The sequence below is a fragment of the Zootoca vivipara genome, chromosome 3, assembly GCF_965207765.1.
Source record: "Zootoca vivipara chromosome 3, rZooViv2.hap1.1, whole genome shotgun sequence".
NCBI classification, from domain to species: Eukaryota; Metazoa; Chordata; class Lepidosauria; order Squamata; family Lacertidae; genus Zootoca; species Zootoca vivipara.
This window is the reverse complement of record NC_142586.1, coordinates 115914776-115927577: the sequence shown is the minus strand read 5'-3', so window position 1 is coordinate 115927577 and position 12802 is coordinate 115914776. Positions and strand designations below refer to the sequence as shown.

The window sequence follows — 12802 nt, the reverse complement described above, 5'->3', positions numbered from 1 at the left end:
GGGTGCCTGCTTATGAGGAATGAAGGAGTATGTTTACCCTGGAAAAGAGACTGAGAGGAGATAGGAGAGTCATCTTCCAATATCTCAAGGGCTGTCACATGGAAGAGGGAGCAAGCTTGTTTTCTCCTGCTCTGGAGGGTAGGACTCGAACCAATGGCTTCAAATTACAAGAAAGGAAATTCCGACATCAGGGAGAACTTTCTGATAGGAAGAACTGCTAGACCAGGCTTCCTCAAGCTGGTCGAGGAAGCCTGGGCTAGACAGTGGAACGGTCTCCCTTGGAAGGTTGTGGACTCTTCTTCCTTGGAGGTTTTTAAGCAGAGGTTGGATGCTCATCTGTCATGGATGCTTTAGCTGAGATGCTTGCATTGCAGGGGGTTGGACTGGATGACCCTTGGGTGCACCCTTCCATTTCTACTATTTATGGTCTCCCTCACATCTCCACCAGGGGGCGCGCCGGCCCCCCTTTCCTTCCCCGTCTTAAAAGCTCCGCTTCCCACGGCGCGCCGAGCATTGGCCGCCGGCGCCGCTGGGCTGCAGACGCGGGACGGTGGCAGGCAGGCAGCGCGCAGGCAGCGGCGCCCGGGCTTAGCCTGCCTCCTTCCTTCCTTCCTTCCCTCCCTCGGAAGCCCTTTCCTCCCGCTTGCCGGCAGCTGTGCGAGAACTTGCTCGCCTCCCTGCAGCTACGAGGTAAGCGCTGCAGAGATTTCTAGAGGGCGACCCCGGGGTGCGCCGGGTGGGGTGGCTCTGACTTTGCACAGGACAGCCCCTCCTTGCTCTTGCAGAGGAAGGGGTTTGTTTTGGCTTGCATGCATTTCCCTCCGGTGCAGGATCAGCCCCGGTTCCCCTCCCTTCCGCAGCCCGGAACGGTTTCACGTGCCTGGCGTCTGGGGGAAGAAGGAGCCTGGGGGATATAATGGCTTGCAATGCAAGCCAAGGCGTCGAGGATACAGATCCGGGGCCGGGGGCTGCAATGAATGACCAGCTCCCATGCATGCTGGGGCCCTGGGTGCCCGAGCAGCCACAGAATTCCCCATGAAGAGGCCGGGCACCCACATATTTAGGCGCCAGGGCTGCATGGCACCCACTGCCCCCCCCCGCACCCACGGCCACGGGGCCAAGCTGGCACTCCTGCCAGCTCCTCATGGCCTCCCGGGAGCCTCCTCGTTGCAGGATCCGCTCAGGAAGCAGCCGGGAAGAAGCAGGCAGAGAGTGGACTCCCAGTCTTGGATGGGGAGTTCTGAGCATATGCTCCGTCCATGTGCTCTCCGGAATGGGAGCAGACAGTCAGGTCCAGGCAGTCAGAGGGGATCTAGTGGTCCCGGTTATACATTAGGACATCCCCACCCCACCCCCCAGTGAGTTTTCCTAGGAAATGTACTTGTGGAGTTTTGGAGCACCTTCTCCCTTGTTGTGGCAAGTGGGGGCCCTTCCCCATGTCTGCTGAAAAGGGTCCATGCGCTCGCCCTGTGGCTTCTTGGGAGCCAGCCCCATGCGCTAACCGTGAGTGCACCTCATCCTGAGAGGTACACATGCCTTTCTGCCCTGTGACTGTGTCCCAAAAAGACAGGAATCCTATAACAGAAGCAACGATCATAGCAATGCAGGCTGTTTGTTTTGGGTGGTGAGCAGTGGATCAGAATGGATCCGTAAAGCATGGCGAAAGGGACCGGGCGTTTTGTGGCAGGCATTGTGGACCTGCTTGCTCAGAAATACCCTCCGAGGGTCACTGTGTCAGATTGTTATTCAGTCCGGCCCATGCTTTTAGCTCAGAGCGACAGTCCTCCTCCTCCTTCTTAAATATCTCTGTTTCCCGCCTTGCTCTCTGAAAAAATATATTTCCAAGAGGTGTCTCAAACCAGAGTGTTTTTTTTTTAATGTGCAAAGCATTTTCCTTACTACAAAGTTACAACCCTTCCCCGTTGACATTTTAGGATTGCAGATTCTGAAGATTAACTCTCGGAAACGCGCTACATGATACTCTGGGATAGTGTTTTTAGTTTCCGGGAGAGAAACCCCATGTTTTCTTGTCTTTAAAACATATGCTCTGATTCTGCCTTCCTTCCTGTTTTTTTTTTTTTTTTTTTTGCAATGGGAGATTTGAGGGAAAGTAGGATATGAATGCTCCTGTTAGACTTGGATTTCTTTCTGCTGGGAGGGGTGGGGGAATAATTATGTGGGTCTGTGAGTGTGATATTTTGAAAGGGGAGAATTGTCTGTATGCCATGTTGATCATCAATTTCTTGGTGCTTCTGAAAGGAACTTGAAGTCACCATTTAAATGTGTTCGTGGGAGGGAGGTGTCTTTAGTTTGTTTTTATTATATATTGTGCGAGTTGTCATTTTGTGTTTTTATGTTGTGAATCACCCTGGGTGAGGGGCGATATACCAATTTAATAAAGAATCATCATCCACAGACTTCTCTCATTTTCCTCCTTATAACTGCTCTCAGATTATTCAGATCAGCCTTGCTCAACCTGGAGCTCTCCAGATGTTGTTGGAGCACAACTCCCATTTCCCTTGACTAATGGCTGTCATGGCTGCTGGGAGTTGTAGTGCAGAACACCTGGTGGGCCCCAGGTGCACCCTTACCGCTCTCTGTCACCATCAGGATGGCCTTGGCTTTTGGATTGGACGATGCTGGCGTGGGGAGGAGCCTCCTCCACGTGGTCTTGGGTTTCTGGAGTTAGTATAGTGAGGTGGAAGGAGACCAATGGACAGTGTCTCCTGTTCACCAAGAGGCTGCTGGGGAGGAGGAGGCATAGAGGGACTGCCAAGGAGGCGGCAGATCCAACCTCCAAGGGCCGTGCAGCAGTGGGTGATGCATTTATTGGAGGCCGTATCTGCTACCCCTACGGATCCTGCTGCCCGAAGCGGCCGCCTCACCTTGCCTCATGGGTGGACCGGCCCTGCCTACAGATGTCCAAGTGTATAGGGGTGCTCAAGGATAGCATGGTACAGGGAGCTAGCTCCCAGGTAGATGTGTTTTTAGATGGAATGCCAACATCCCTTATTCCTTCCTTACCCAAGAGTCATGAACCAAACTTCTGAATTAAGTTTTCCTCAACCCACCCCCTCCAATCTTTTTCTTGAGACATATTTGACTAAAACCTGCTTGTTTCGGCAAAGACGTTGCTGTGTGTATATTTTGTTGTATTTTTAATGCTACTCTGCGTTATTATAAAGGTGAAGGGACCCCTGACTGTTGGGTCCAGTCGCGGACGACTCTGGGGTTGCATGCTCATCTTGCTCTGTAGGCCAAGGGAGCCGGCGTTTGTCCGCAGACAACTTCCAGGTCATGTGGCCAGCATGAATAAGCCGCTTCTGGCGAACCAGAGCAGCACACGGAAACGCCGTTTACTTTCCCACCAGAACGGTACCTACTTATCTACTTGCACTTTGACGTGCTTTCGAACTACTAGGCTGGCAGGACTGCGTTATCATAGCATCGTAGAATTGTAAAATTAGAAGGGACCCCGAGGGTCATCTAGTCCAACCCCCTGCAATGCAGGAATCTCAGCTAAAGCATCCATGACAGGTGACCATCTAGCCCCTCCAAGGAAGGAGAATCCACCACTTCCTGAATCCGTTCCACTATCCAACAGCTCTTAGAAAGCTATTCCTGATGTTTAATCATGCTTTATTTGTTTAAATATTGAAAGAAATGGAATGTTTGGTTTGTGTTTGGTGAACTGCTTGGGAGATTGGAAGGGAAACAGAGAAATCCACCAGTCAATTAGTGGCCTGCTGGGTACCTCATCCGCTTACCTGCAAGCTTCGATCAGAAGTGAGGACAACCTGTGGAGGTAGCAGTGGATGCTGCAAACTGAATAATGCAGGCTCAAACCCCAGCAACAAACACACTGTGCCTTGGTTTCCTCATAATGTCAAACCACAGTTTAACCTTGCAAGGGTGAGCTGCAGCAAATCTTGAACTTGCACAATCTTCCTTCCCCCTCTCCTCCAACACTGCAAATTGGAGGTTAACTATGACATCTCAACCCTAAGCTATGGTTGATCTTTAAGTTTACTGAAAACAAAGCCAGCTTTTTAAAAACTCTGTTTTGAAGTTGAGTAATTTCCACTAACAATAGTCAAGGCTACCCAATTTTGACAAGGTTTGGGAGCCACGTCAAACTGTTGGAAAGGAAGCAAAGGCTTCCAAATCTCTCATGATGGCCTCATGGAAAGAAGGGCGAGGCTCAAGTCTATACAGATGCGAGGCTCACTGCAGCTTTTCCTGGCAATGTTGAACTATGGTTTAAGATTATGTGCGAACACTGCCACAGGGAGGCCAGACTATACATGGATCAGGAATATGTGATTGTTAGACTGTGAAACTCATTCCCACAGGACCACTAACCTAGATGGCTTTATGGTTGAGTGTATCACACACCTACAGGCACAGGTTCAGAGATGCTGAACAGTCGGAAAGTTTGGTTTATTGAGATAACTAACAGAGGAGCCCCTCGTGCCCTCCTGGCTGTGGAAAGGCTGAAAAATTATTTTGTAGAAAATCTCTGTCAGAGCCGGGAGAGCACATTGGGATGGGAAAACCAGGCCAAAGTTAATACAAACACACCCTTGCCTCTCATCTGCCCAGGGCTGCCGGAGCCTTGTACAAACGCAAACATTCATGTTCCCGGAATTATTTATTTTTGTCTCGGGATGGGGTTGCTCTCGACCTCGGTAGAATGTGCTTCCTCTCGCCTTGTCTCTGGTCGCCTGCCTACCTGTTCCCCTCGGCACCCCCAATAGTTCATTTTGTTTCCTTTGCCACTCTGGAAACTTCACCCTGTTTTCTGCTCCATTGCTGTTTCGACCCCATTTTATCCATAATACCCAAATGGATGGGGTATAAACAACAACAACAACAACAACAATAATAATAATTTGTGGGGTTGAAGGATGCTGTTTGATGGTCATTCTATCGATTTCTGGTTCAGTTTCCTGCAAGGCCTGGCTGCAGTGAAGAAAAACACTCCTGTTTTCTCTTGCTGCGAACATAAACCACGCAGAATGATTTCTTGCGCTTCCCTGGAAGTGGACAGCCCTTGGAACGGCTAAACTTAATTCACATGTGGTGCCAGGAGATGTATGAAATGGCCTTACATGGAGCCCAGAGGGATTCAGCCCAGATGGTTTGGTGCCATCTCTACTCTAAAACAGAAGCTCCCCAGAGACTCTGGCAAAGGCATTGTTTATTTATTCAAATTTTGATTTATAGAGCTGCCCATCATTCAATATTCCCCGGGGTGGCTTACCCAAGAGCATGCTATTAAAAGTACAATATATATAAAATTAAAACTAATAATGAGCAATATATACAGCAGCTCCTGCCAAACTCCCCGCTCTTATAGCAACAGAGATAATGCATACCCTTTACAGCTTGGATGAATCTAGGCTGAGCCACTGGCAGCCCCAGGTAAATTGAAAGGGGCCAACCTATGGTCACCTGGAGGAGATATTGATAAAATTTTGCAGATCTGGGGAGAGGAGGAATGCAGCCACTCATTGCTGCAGAAATCTTGAATTTTCCCTTCCCCCGTCATTTGTGGCTAGATAATGGAGAAAGCAAAAAAAAAGGGAAGCATTTCAAGGGCATGTTTGGAGAGGCCTTGGATCTGGACACCCTCCAACATCCTCTTGGAATTGGGGTTGGGAGGGGGGGATAACATTGGTAGCCATAGAGCTGGCCTACAGATTTTTTCACTGATCAGTTATGGCTTTGCTCTGCATCCATGGTTCAAGGCAGCAGTGCTTCTGAATACCAGTTGCTGGAAACCACAGGAGGGGAGAGCACTCTTGGCAGTCCTAGAAACTCAGATATATAAACTAGGCACCAAATGGCTCCTTCAACCAGGGTTATGGTCGCCGAAACTGAACGCCTCGTTGGCATTTTGGGGCCAGGCGGCTCTTTTCAATAACAACTTTTTGGTTCTTGAAATTCATTCTGATTGTGCAGATAAAATACCACGGGTGGAATTCTACAGGGTGTGTTGCTAGTGTGTGAAAGCAGTCCAGATCCAAGGCTCTCCAAGCATGCCTCACCAGATGTTGGAGGTGCCAGGTGCCATTCCTTGCACCTGGGCATCTTCACTTGGTCACAAGTGGCCCAGAGCCAGGTGCAAAATGCGCCTGGCCAATTTCGAACCCTGGCTTGGTCTAGAATCCAGCTTTCAGGTTTCCCATAATAGGCATCTGGTTGGCCATTGTGAGAACAGCTTGCTGGACTAGATGGGCCTCTTTTGGCCTGATCCAGCAGGCTTTCCTTACATTGCTTTGCATGCAGCCTAAGCCTGAAACTGGGGGACCAATGGGTGTTAGTGTGTAGGCAATGCTAAGACAGATTGACCAGTGATTGCAGTGGCAATGAGGAAGTTTAGGGTGCCCATTTGAATTATGGTGCTGGAGGAGACTCTTGAGAGTCCCATGGACTGCAAGAAGATCAAACCTATCCATTCTGAAGGAAATCAGCCCTGAGTGCTCCCTGGAAGGACAGATCGTGAAGCTGAGGCTCCAATACTTTGGCTACCTCATGAGAAGAGAAGAATCCTTGGAAAAGACCCTGATGTTGGGAAAGATTGAGGGCACTAGGAGAAGGGGACGACAGAGGACAAGATGGTTGGACAGTGTTCTCGAAGCTACGAACATGAGTTTGACCAAACTGCGGGAGGCAGTGCAAGACAGGAGTGCCTGGCGTGCTATGGTCCATGGGGTCACGAAGAGTCGGACATGACTAAACGACTAAACAACAACAGGGTGCCCATCTGAGCAATAGCACCAGGCATATGGAATGGCATCTTTCTCCCCTCGCCCTGTGTGTGTGTCTGTGCATGATTTGACTGGAACTTTTGTATTCCATTGCCAGATTATTCAGCCATCAAGGATCCTTGTTGTTGAGCCACAGAGAATTCTCCCTCCTCGCCATGGTTGTGGTTTGGGAAAACGGGAAAGAGAGTGGGATGCAAATGATTCTTTGGCCCTTTGATGTTCAGTCTCTGGGCTGCGCTGCCCTGTAGTTAAAGGATATATTTGTGTGTGTTTATCACACACAGTTTACTGGCGATGAGTGACAGACATGGCTTGCCAGTCACCATAAGGAGAAACAAGTAGCTACTTCTTAGATATCTCTCTCCTTATTTTACTCTGTCCTCAAACAGCACTCGGGTATTCTGCGATCCCAGAGCCTTGATCCTTGTAGTGCTTTTAAAAAATACCTTCCTGGCAATTTCTTTTGATGCAAGGGGGAAATCCGTGCCCTAAACTTCTAATTTTGGAATTGCTTTCACTTTTATATGTGGGTGGGTAGCATGGTGTTTTTGCAGCGAGCTAGCTAATATATCCAGCCCAAAGTTGTTGCTTTAAATGTATTTTATGATGGATCCTGGCTTGTTCTGTTAACTGTGTTGCTTCTTAGGGCTGACTGAAGGGAACCTGTGCCCTCCAGATGAACAGTACCCCACCATCTCTGGCTTTTGAGGCTGCTGGGAATCCAATAACTTCTCGAGGAGTCACTGGTTTTGCACCCGCTTCTATATGGCTAGCCATGGTCTTATGCTGTTGTCCTACTAATTATAGAGTTACAGTAATTTACTCCCTGAGAGGTTTAGCCAAGAGTATTTTTATATGCTGACCGGCCCAATAAGCAAGATCTCTTATTAGTTTTATGGAATTCCCTTTTTTATTGATGTTCCGTCGTGGAGCACACCAAGTAAAATCCAATTTTACGTCTTGGCTCCTTCCCGATGATAAACATTTTCACTTGCATGGGCCTTAAATGATCCCACTGGCATTTCTTTTTACGATGCCGTAAAACAGATTGAGAGTTCTCCATCGCTCCAGATTACGAGAAGGCTGTTTGAGCGTCCTCTCTCGTAAGAAAAACCAAATGTAAAAATTTGGAAACAAAGGAAAAAGACGGATCAAAGAAAGATGGACTTGGATCTGAACTTCACGAGCTGTCCAATGAAAGATACATACTTCATAATTTCGTACAATAGAAGCAACTTCAGTTTGAATGGTGATGATATTGATGTATGTATTAATATGGGGATAATGAAAGCTCTATGGTAGAGAACCATTCCTCCGCCTGGTGCTAGCACTCCTAGATGTTTTTTTTTTACTGTGCCCTGCTGGATCAAGCCAGCAGCCCATCTAGTCCACCATCCTGTTCTCACGGTGGAGGTGAACTATAGCCATCATAGCTAGTAGCCATTGGCAGCCTTATCCTCCACAAATTTGTCCAATCCTCTTTTGGAGACACCCGTGTTGGTGGCCATTGCTGCATCTTGTGGGAGTGAGTTCCGCAGTTTAACATTGCATGAATAAGTCCTTTCCTATCCACCCTAGCCAACACAACCAGTGATGTCAAGAGTCGTAGTCCCACAACATTTTTTTCTGCTGCTGCGGAGGGGAGGAGCTGAACCAATGGATTCAAATTACAAGAAAATACGGTAGATTCCAACTAAACGTCAGGAAGAACTTTCTGACAGTAAGAGCTGTTGAACAGTGGAACGGACTCCTTCAAGAGGTGGTGGCCTCTCCTTCCTTGGAGGTTTTTAAGCAGAGGTTGGATCTGTCAGGGATGCTTTAGCTGAGATTCCTACATTGCAAGGAGTTGCAATGCTTTGCAGGGCCACTGGTTGCCCCACCCTGGACAAACGGCTTGACTGACTATAAGGCAGGTTTAGATGTCAGCGGAGAATTCTGTACTCCGAGAGGTTGTGGCTTATTTGAAATCGGTGGGATTCAAGAAGGTTGACTGCACACGGGGTTGCAGCTTCTTCCAGGGCAGTTGAGAAATTTCTCTGTGTGCCCAAAGAGGGGGAAATCCTGAAAACATTTTGGTGGGCATGTTTCCTTCCCCTTCTCTGACACTTGTGATTAATGGGGCTGCAGGAGAAGATGGAAGCAGAGCCCAGAAGGAGAGAATAATGGTGCCAGGAAAAGTAGCAGCAGCAGCAACAACAACAACCAGAACAGCATTAGAGATTTTGCCCTGCTGGAGAAATATTTCAGCTCTGTTTCACTGCTACCTTAATTGTGTCACCTGCCAAATTTTGGAAAAGGCAGGGGGAAGCAGCGAATGATGCAGGTGTTCTCGCATCATCACCCTCCTTGAACTGGTGAACAAGCTGCTTTCCCCCTCCTCCCTCCCAATCACCTTTCCTTTTGTCACATGTATTTTATAGATTGCAAACCTTAGGGCAAGGACTGTCTTATTTTTGGACCTTGCAAACCAGTCTGGGAACCTTGTTTGGCAGAAAGGCAGGGCAAGGATGCTTTATTTTTTGACAAAATAACAGGCAGAACGCACTAACTAGCTGGCTTGGCTGCAAAGGATTTATTGGGCCTTTGTTGTTGTTTAGTCGTTTAGTCGTGTCCGACTCTTCGTGACCCCATGGACCATAGCACGCCAGGCACTCCTGTCTTGCACTGCCTCCCGCAGTTTGGTCAAACTCATGTTCGTAGCTTCGAGAACACTGTCCAACCATCTTGTCCTCTGACGTCCCCTTCTCCTAGTGCCCTCAATCTTTCCCAACATCAGGGTCTTTTCCAAGGATTCTTCTCTTCTCATGAGGTGGCCAAAGTATTGGAGCCTCAGCTTCACGATCTGTCCTTCCAGGGAGCACTCAGGGCTGATTTCCTTAAGAATGGATAGGTTTGATCTTCTTGCAGTCCATGGGACTCTCAAGAGTCTCCTCCAGCACCATAATTCAAAAGCATCAATTCTTCGGCGATCAGCCTTCTTGATGGTCCAGCTCTCACTTCCATACATCACTACTGGGAAAACCATAGCTTTAACTATACGGACCTTTGTCGGCAAGGTGATGTCTCTGCTTTTTAAGATGCTGTCTAGGTTTGTCATTGCTTTTCTCCCAAGAAGCAGGCGTCTTTTAATTTCGTGACTGCTGTCACCATCTGCAGTGATCAAGGAGCCCAAGAAGGTAAAATCTCTCACTGCCTCCATTTCTTCCCCTTCTATTTGCCAGGAGGTGATGGGACCAGTGGCCATGATCTTGGTTTTTTTGATGTTGAGCTTCAGACCATATTTTGCGCTCTCCTCTTTCACCCTCATTAAAAGGTTCTTTAATTCCTCCTCGCTTTCTGCCATCAAGGTTGTGTCATCTGCATATCTGAGGTTGTTGATATTTCTTCCGGCAATCTTAATTCCGGTTTGGGATTATTGGGCCTTATAGAGCCTCAATTGCCTTGGAGAGTCAGCTGTGTTGCTTCAGGCTAGAAATGCAGCCCATTTCTTTTCCCCTATGGCAGCCAACCAGGTACCCTCCATGGCCATGCTGGCTGAGGCTGCTGGGAATTGTAGTCCAAAATGCCTGGAGCGCACCAACTTGGCAAAGGCTGCCCTAGGGCCTAGTCTGCCTGATGACCCCGAGTGTTGGATGCCAGGAGAGTACCCAGGAGACTGGGTGGTTTGAGGCCAGCTTCATCACTGCATCAATAGGAGTATAGTGTCTAGATCAAGGGAAGTAATAGTACCACTGTATTCTGCTCTGGTCAGACCTCACCTGGAGTACTGTGTCCAGTTCTGGGCACCACAGTTCAAGAAGGATACTGACAAGCTGGAACGTGTCCAGAAGAGGGCAACCAAAACGGTCAAAGGCCTGGAAACGATGCCTTATGAGGAACGGCTTAGGGAGCTGGGTATGTTTAACCTGGAGAAGAGAAGGTTAAGGGGTGATATGATAGCCATGTTCAAATATATTAAAGGATGCCATATAGAGGAGGGTGAAAGATTGTTTTCTGCTGCTCCAGAGAAGCGGACACGGAGCAATGGATTCAAACTACAAGAAAGAAGCTTCCACCTAAACATTAGGAAGAACTTCCTGACAGTAAGAGCTGTTCGACAGTGGAATTTGCGTCCAAGAAGTGTGGTGGAATCTCCTTTTTTGGAGGTCTTTAAGCAGAGGCTTGACAGGCATATGTCAAGAATGCTTTGATGGTGTTTCCTGCTTGGCAGGGGGTTGGACTGGATGGCCCTTGTGGTCTCTTCCAACTCTATGATTCTATGATTCTATCACCTCCTAGTTTCTTTCATCTGTGCTGAACCTCCCACAGATCTACTTAATTTGTACCATTCATTGTCCTGTTCATGTGCTTGAATTTATGTCCCGGGCACCCAAGGGTTTATATAAGCCCAGCCTTTCATGCTCCAATGGTACGGATTGCGCACAGCAAATAAATGTCTGCATGGAGCTCCATAATTCTCGATGCACCTCCACTGCAGGAACTCAGGCTCTGCATTTTGGAGGTGCAACGCCAGAGTTGAAATAAACGTTGCTTGCCGATCAAGGATTCTCTTGCTGTGATTCCTGCATTGCAGGAGGTTCGATTAGCTGCCCTTTTGGGCCCCTCCCAACCCTGAAATTCTATGATTCTGTGAATCCATTGTGGTATTTTTAAGCTCTGCCTGGTTTGAGTACCACTAGCTGACGAATGTGTTGATATTTATAACTTTGCCATCTGCTGAGAAGTGGGACCTGGAGGGTGGGAAGCGACTTTGGTTTCCCTGGTAGACATTCCGTTTAAATTAATAGCGTGGGAGACAGCAGCCCCCGGGGGACTTTGGGGAGAGGAAGAAACAAATGAGTGGCAGTTGGTGCCTTGCAAAATAAAAATAATAAACGGAGGAGCAGGTTTGGAGAGAGAGGATTCACAGAAGTGTAGCTTACCCCAACCACATCTAAAAGCAAAAACCAACTTTAATATAAGATGCAAACTCAGCATTTGTCCAAAAAGCCAGCCTGTACAGCCCTGAAAAAACCCCAGTGCTAGTAATGTGGTAGATTTGAGGTATGATGACACCTGAGCCAATTTGGTGTTGTGGTTGGAGTGCCAGACCACAGGACCTGGGAAACGGGGGTTCAAAGCCCAGCTCAGCTATAAAGCTTGCCGCCTCTCGGCCTAGCCTATATTGCAGGGGTGCTGTGAAGATTATGCCAGCTGCAGTAACTGGGACCACTATTGCCTTTGGTCTGATCCAGGTAGGGCTCCTCTTGCGTAACTTCCAAGCGGATGAAAAAACATCTGCCTTGAAAGCACGCAGGTGGCACTATCCATTCTTGTCTAAGAAGAAAGATAGACTAAATATTTGCGCAATAATACATAGAATATTTTTGCAGCTGTTGCCCTTTCCTCAAAGGTTGTACATGGCATTGTTGGTTGTGTTAAGAATGGCAGAAAGGTGTGTGTGGGGGGAAACCATGGGCAAAGGTGTTTATATTTTGAAGAGGAAAAGATGTGTGGGCGTCTTCAGCCGTTTCAATGACATTTTGCCTAAGTTGCACATAATGCAGTAATTGTCTCTCAGGGAAAAGGCACTTTGATGTACACTTTCCAATTGCTCTCTGTAGGTGTGCACCTATAATGCTGCTTTTGTCTCTCTCTCCGCAGCGGCTGGTTCCCCAGTTCTTGATCCTGAATAGCGTGCCACCTAACAAAGAGAGGATTGAATGTGGCTTTGGGTATTTTAAACAAGTGCGGTGGGGAGGGGGGGGAGAGAGAAAGGAGGGCGGTCGAGTGAATTTTGCTGCTTCTTCCCACGCTTGTTTTAGAAAGCCCAAAGCTAAGGCCTTGGATCTCTCCCCACAGAGGAGTGCGTGAGTGCGTTTGTGCACAAGAGCAAACTTTAAATGCAGAGAGACCACACAAACACACAAACACTTCCAGCTCCCTTGAACTTCTTATTATAATGGTCAAATTCACAACTAGGGCAGATCCACTCCATACAGCCATAGCACATTTAGTAACAATAGTAATAATAATAATAATACTTATTG

At 47.9% G+C, this 12802-nt stretch overlaps 1 protein-coding gene across 2 annotated transcripts in view; it reads left to right on the top strand.

The window, feature by feature from the left end:
• Positions 1–529: 529 nt before the first annotated feature.
• The window catches only part of EXTL3 (exostosin like glycosyltransferase 3), a 156936-nt gene continuing 144663 nt past the window's right edge, over positions 530–12802 (top strand). Inside the window, exon 1 of one of the 2 annotated variants that reach the window (XM_035110850.3) lies at positions 530–690. The gene's annotated coding sequence lies outside the window, so the exon portion shown is untranslated. The remainder of the gene's footprint in view (positions 691–12802) is intronic. The other variant, XM_088666954.1, reaches the window with a different exon arrangement.